Source organism: Macrotis lagotis, chromosome 4 (assembly GCF_037893015.1).
Source record: "Macrotis lagotis isolate mMagLag1 chromosome 4, bilby.v1.9.chrom.fasta, whole genome shotgun sequence".
NCBI lineage: Eukaryota > Metazoa > Chordata > Mammalia > Peramelemorphia > Peramelidae > Macrotis > Macrotis lagotis.
Window position 1 is genome coordinate 184,315,691 of NC_133661.1, and position 6,007 is coordinate 184,321,697.

The 6,007-nt window shown below is 33.1% G+C and overlaps 1 pseudogene; it reads left to right on the top strand.

Moving 5' to 3' along the window:
- Positions 1-1,206: 1,206 nt before the first annotated feature.
- LOC141520124 (ATP synthase F(0) complex subunit e, mitochondrial pseudogene) lies at positions 1,207-1,477 on the top strand (annotated as a pseudogene).
- Positions 1,478-6,007: the final 4,530 nt, after the last annotated feature.

Below are 6,007 nucleotides of genomic sequence, written 5' to 3' on the forward strand. Positions count from 1 at the left end.
AATGAAAGTTTTACTTCCTCATTACCAATTCTATTTCTTTCAATTTCTTTTTCCGGTGTTATTGCTAAAGTTAACTATATTCATTAGTAATGGTGATAATGGACAACCTTGTTTCCATCCCTGATCTTATCCTAAATTCTAGTTTATTACCATTAATATAATGCTTGTTGATGGTTTTAGATTAAACACTGCTTATTATTTTAAGAAAAACTCCATTTATTCTATACTCTCTAGTCTTTTTAAAAGGAATAGATGTTATATTTTGTCAAAGGCTTTTTTGGTATCAATTGAGATAATATGATTTCTGTTGGTTTTGTTATTGATATGTTTGCCTATGATGAATGTTTTCCTAATATTAAACCATTCCTGCCTATCTAGTATAAAACCTAGCTGTTCATTATGTGTTAGCCTAGTAACAACATGCTATAATTTCTTTACTAAAATTCTTTACTAAGATTTTTGCATCAATATTCATTAATGAAATTGATTTATAATTTTCTTTGTCTGCTTTGACTCTTCCTGGTTGGGGTATCATCAGCATCATATTGGTATCATAAAAGGAATTTGGCAGAACTCCTTCTGTTTTTTAAAATAGTTTATGCAGAATTGGAATTATTGTGCCTTAAATGTTTGGTAGAATTCATTTGTAAATACATCTAGACCTGGAAGCTCTTTCATATTGATGGTTTATTGAATTTCTTTTTCTGAAATGGGGTTATTTAAGGATTTTAGTTACTCTTCTGCTATTCTGGGTGGTTTGCATTTTTATAAATATTCATCCATTTCACTCAGGTTACCAAATTTATTTTCATATATTTGGGTAAGATAGCTCTGAATTATCTCTTAAATTTTTTCCTCACTAGAGGTGAGTTCACTCTTTTCAGGTCTGAGATTGGTAATTTGATATTCTTCTATCTCTTTTAGATCAAATTAACCAAATGTTTATTTATTGGGTTTTTTCATAAAACCACTTAGTTTTATTTATTAGAGCAGTGGTTTTCTTGCTTTCAATTTTATTAATTTCGCCCTTGATTTTCAGAATTTCTGATTTGGCATTTAATTGGCAATCATTAATTTGTTCTTTTTCTAGCTTTTTTAATTGTATACTCAATTCATTGACTTCCTCTTTCTCTATTTTAGTTTCGCAAATATTTAGAGATATAAAATTCCCCTTAAAAACTGCTTTGAAGAGGGTTAACGGAAAAAATGGTGCCACCTGTGAATGTCTCCAGGCTCATCAAGATGGGTCGGTACTCGGCCCTGGTCTTGGGCATAATCTATGGATCGCAACGCTATGCTTATCTAAAGCCCTGGGCAGAAAAAGAATGAAAGCTTGCAGAGGAGCAGAAAAAGAAGGAGGAGGAACTGAGAAAGGCTCAGCAGAAACTGGAAGAAGCCCGAGGTGACACCATATTGAAATAAAAGATTTGTGATGTTTTCTTTTGCAAGAGTTCTGGTCTAATAAAGTTTTCTGGGATGTAAAAAAAAGCTGCTTTGATTGCACCCCATAAATTTTGGTGTGATATCTCATTATCATTATCCTGGACGAAATGATTATTTCTATTTTTTTGTGTTTGATCAACTCATTATTTAAAATTAAGCTAGACTTGACCACCCAAATTATACACACACAGAAATAAGCATACATACATATGTACATACTTACCATATTTCCCCATGTATAAGATGTGCCTTAATTTTGGGACCCGAAAATTGAAAAAGAATAAATTACATAAAATATTTTAACTCAAGCTTTATTCATCAAAAAATTCATCCAACTCCTCATCACTGTCAAAACTCCCATTCATTAGCTTTTCCTCATCTGTGTTTGATGACCAATCACTGTTTCCTGAGAGGATCTAATGGCTATACTTCCTGTGCTCTGGTGTATGGTTGACCACAAGCATTCCCTGGGCAACAGCTGGTGTGTGGACACATGCTTCATGAACCTGAAGAACCAGTTGTTTCCTCCTTTGAAATCAGTGTTCTTTTTCACCAGCAATTCTTCTAACCTCATGCTAAACCATCTTTGTGGACACAGGAATTCAAATTGCCCTTTGCTCTTCAATCCATCACTTCAGTTCCCTTTCTAACTCAGGCTATTTGGCTGACCTACTTCTCATGTCTTTCTTCTGCCATGGTGCTTTCAGTAGGGTTTCTTCTTCCCATAGCCTGTCTAGGATTATATTCTCAGTTGGAGGAGGACCAAATTTATGTTCAGCAGCATCATTTCCGATCACTTTTGCAAACTGGATCACTTTGAATTTGAATTCAGCACTGGACAAAAATATTTTCTGAGCCATTTCTGGGCAGAATGAATGTAACCTAATATACTTGTAACAAATGTGAAACAATGAGTGCAAAGACAAAGAGCATGAAAAAAGCAAGTAAAAAACAGTCTACAGCCACCATATAAAATGTTCCCAGTTTTTAGACCCCTTTTTCAAAAGAAGGTGTATATTATATTTGGGGAAATACAGACCATACATAAAAGATACACGCTGAAAGAGAAAGATAATCTCAGAGGAAAGGCAATAACAGATGGAGACAGGTAAAGAATATATGGAGGAGCTGAGAGAGAAGGAATCTCATTGTTCAGGAGCTGTGGTTTGGACTGAGTCATGAATGATGAAAGAAGACCAATGTGAAGAAGAGCAATCCAGGTATAGGAGATAAAGTGAAAAAGTGAAAAAGCATAGAAGAGGTAGATCAAATGTTGTGTGCCATGAGAAGGTCATTATCACTAGAAAGAATTTGAAAGGGAGTAAAGAATAAAAAGAGTGAAAAAAAAGTAGAAGGGAGTTATAATATTAATGGCCTTAAAAGTTAGACAGAAAATTTTATATTTTATTATGGAAGCAACTGGGAACCACTGCAATTTTTACATAGGATTTGATGTGGTGAAACCTGTTCTTTAGAAAATACTTTGGCAGTGAGTGGACAGTGGATTGGCAAAGGGAGATATTTAAGACAGGAATGCTAAACATCAGGCTGTTCAAATAATTCAAGCATGAATTGAAGAAGATCTCACCATGTTCACTTCTGTTTAAATGGAGAAATGTGGCATGCACAAGAGATTTTTTTTTATACTTGTTCCATAGGACATTATATACCAATAGATTATATGGAATGAGTGTAAGAGGAGTCAAAGATGTCACTGAGGTTTCAAAAATAGATGACTAAGATGATAATGTGTAGTATTAGTGGTAGTTAAGCTTCAAGGTATATTGAGGGGAAAGATAATGAGTTCTTTTGGGGACATGTTGGGTTTGAGATACCTATGGAATATATAATTCAAGATATTAAAAAGGCACTTGGTGATGAAGAGATCACAAGACAGACCAGAGTGACATATATGTGTGTGTATATATATATATATATATATATATATATATATATATATATATCTGTTAATCAACTATTTAAGAATGATAATTAAACTCATGTTATTTAATGAGATCATAATGTGAGATAGAATAAAAGGAAAAGAAATCTGTGACCAAAAAGATTCTTTGGGGAAGGAGGCTAGGACCAACTCTCAGATAAAAATACAATGGACACTGAGAAAGATTGATCAGATATGTAAAATAAAGAACAAACAGTGTCATGAAAACTTATAGGTGAGAAAATATAGTACAAAACATGAGACTGTCAAAGGCTGAAGAATAATGAAGAAGGAAGAACGAACAGTTTAAATTTAAAGCAGAATGAGATGTTCATTTAATTGTTAATGTTAATGTTAATTGGATTTTCTGAAGAATATTTACATATGATTTATAATCATGAGCAATAATTATGAAAGTTGCTAACATTCTGTATAGTCACAAGATCTAAAATACCAAACTAAAAATTCATTAGAAAAGAAAAATCAAAAGAAAACAAAAGTTGTGCACATCTCCAATTCAAAGACTGGGTTGATTCAATATGCTATTACCTCATATTATAAATGATCCTCTTTGATTAACCAAAGAAACTAAATTAAAAGGAAGAAACTACTTTCCAATATGCCCCTAAAATCAGGAGAAAATCAATTCCATTTGCCAAATCAGTTTATCCTGGAAAAGGAACTTTCCTTTGTTGGCTATTCTCAGTCCTGCTAATTAAGTGCAAAAATAAATTTTATGTAATTTCTGTTAAAAGATGCTCAAATGGAAAATGCAAAAAATTTACTTTTAACCAGAAAAAGGATGATCTCTATCTTGGAACTGATTGAGGCGAATGAGTCAGGTCACCAAGATTTAAGTATTTTAAAAATTATAGGACCTAGAATCAGAAGAAACTTTAAGAGCCCTTTGGTTCAATAATTTCATCTTACAAAAGAGGAAACTGAGACTCAAGGAGGTTCACACTAGATCCAGTATCACAAGTTGGATTAACTAAGATCCTTTACCACAAGAATAATGTCTTGGTTTTTTTAAATCTAGCATACTGCCTCCTAAGCAAGACTTGCTCAGAATTTATTGAATAGTATTAGATCTCATAAGAGGTTATAATTAATTTGCTGAAACATAACAAAATAAGATCACCTGAAGTAGCTAAGTTCCTAAGTCAATACAGGAATGTATCAGCAAGAGATAGATGGAACAACAAGGTTGGGATACAATTTCAGTTTCTCTATATAAAAGTGGGATTTATGTTAATTTAGCTCAGAAAAAAGAGTTTCCTAGATTTAGAACTGAAGAGGGCCTTCTCATTCAACTTCTTCATTTTTAAATAAAGAAATGAACCTCAGAGAGGATGAGTGACTTGACTGAGATATACTGGGATAGGAGATGTGCAGGATCAAATTTAACATTATTAACAATAATAAAAGCTAACATTTATACAGCATTTCAACCACACTCAGCACTTTAGAACTATTATCTCATTTGATTCCAAAAACAAATTGATGTTATTATTATCCCATTTTACAAATGAGAAAATAGAAAAAAACAGGTTAATTAACTTCCCCAGGGTCTCACAGTTAGTAGGTAGCTGCGTCCACATTTGAAGTCAGGCATTTCTAATGCCAGGCTCTGAACTCTAGCTATTCTACTTTCATATTGCCCCCAAGATATGAAAAGTAGCCATCACTGAATATAAAGAATTGACCTAATTCCTCAGCCATTAGAATAGTGTTCTTTTCATTGGACCATGCATGATCTCAAAATACAATTCTAAGAATTTTTTTGAACCACCTATGAAGATAACAATAAAATTTTTGAAAAATTGGACTGGCCTATAAAGATTCTCTTTTAAAAGTAGAATTTTAAAAGTAGGATCAACCAGGCCTCTGGATAACCAAACTGGAAGTAACTGAGTAACTAAGACCTGAGAGGATCATCACACATGGATGAACCACCAGGATCTATTTGCTCTCCTTCTTTTCCTGGAAATTGTAATAGAGGATTAGCAAACCAAGGCCCACCATGGTCTCAAAACTGGGCTCATTGGCCAATTCTACATTGTATTCTTGTTACATTTTAAAAGAAGATAAGTTTTTATTTATGTCTTTTGCTCTTCTTAATCACCATAATTTCCTCCATACTCTTTCTCTAACCTTCCTAGAGACTCACTTCATATACCAATATTTCTGAAGATAAGAAAAGGAAAAGAAAAGAACAAAAATCACCATACCTGATATATTCCCAAACATCTAATATTGCAGAGTAAAATATTTGTGGGTCCCAGCACAATAGGTGAGCTTTTAGAACCATAGAACCTAGATCTGCAAGTCAGCCTACCCCCTACTCAACTGCAAAATAAAAAGACAAGTGAAAGCTAATGTTTCCTGAGACATCAAAACAATCAAACAGAATCAAAACAATGGAGATTTCATTTTGGGATTTCTTTCAGGAAGTGATCAGATAACTCCAAGGAATACTATAACCAAATTATGGACCTCTGAGGTCAAGGAGAAAATACTGCAAGTATCAAGAAAGAAACAAATCAAATATTAAGGAGTCAGAATTATACAGAATATAGTAGCTTCTACATTAAAAGATCAGAGAATCTGGAATATGATGTT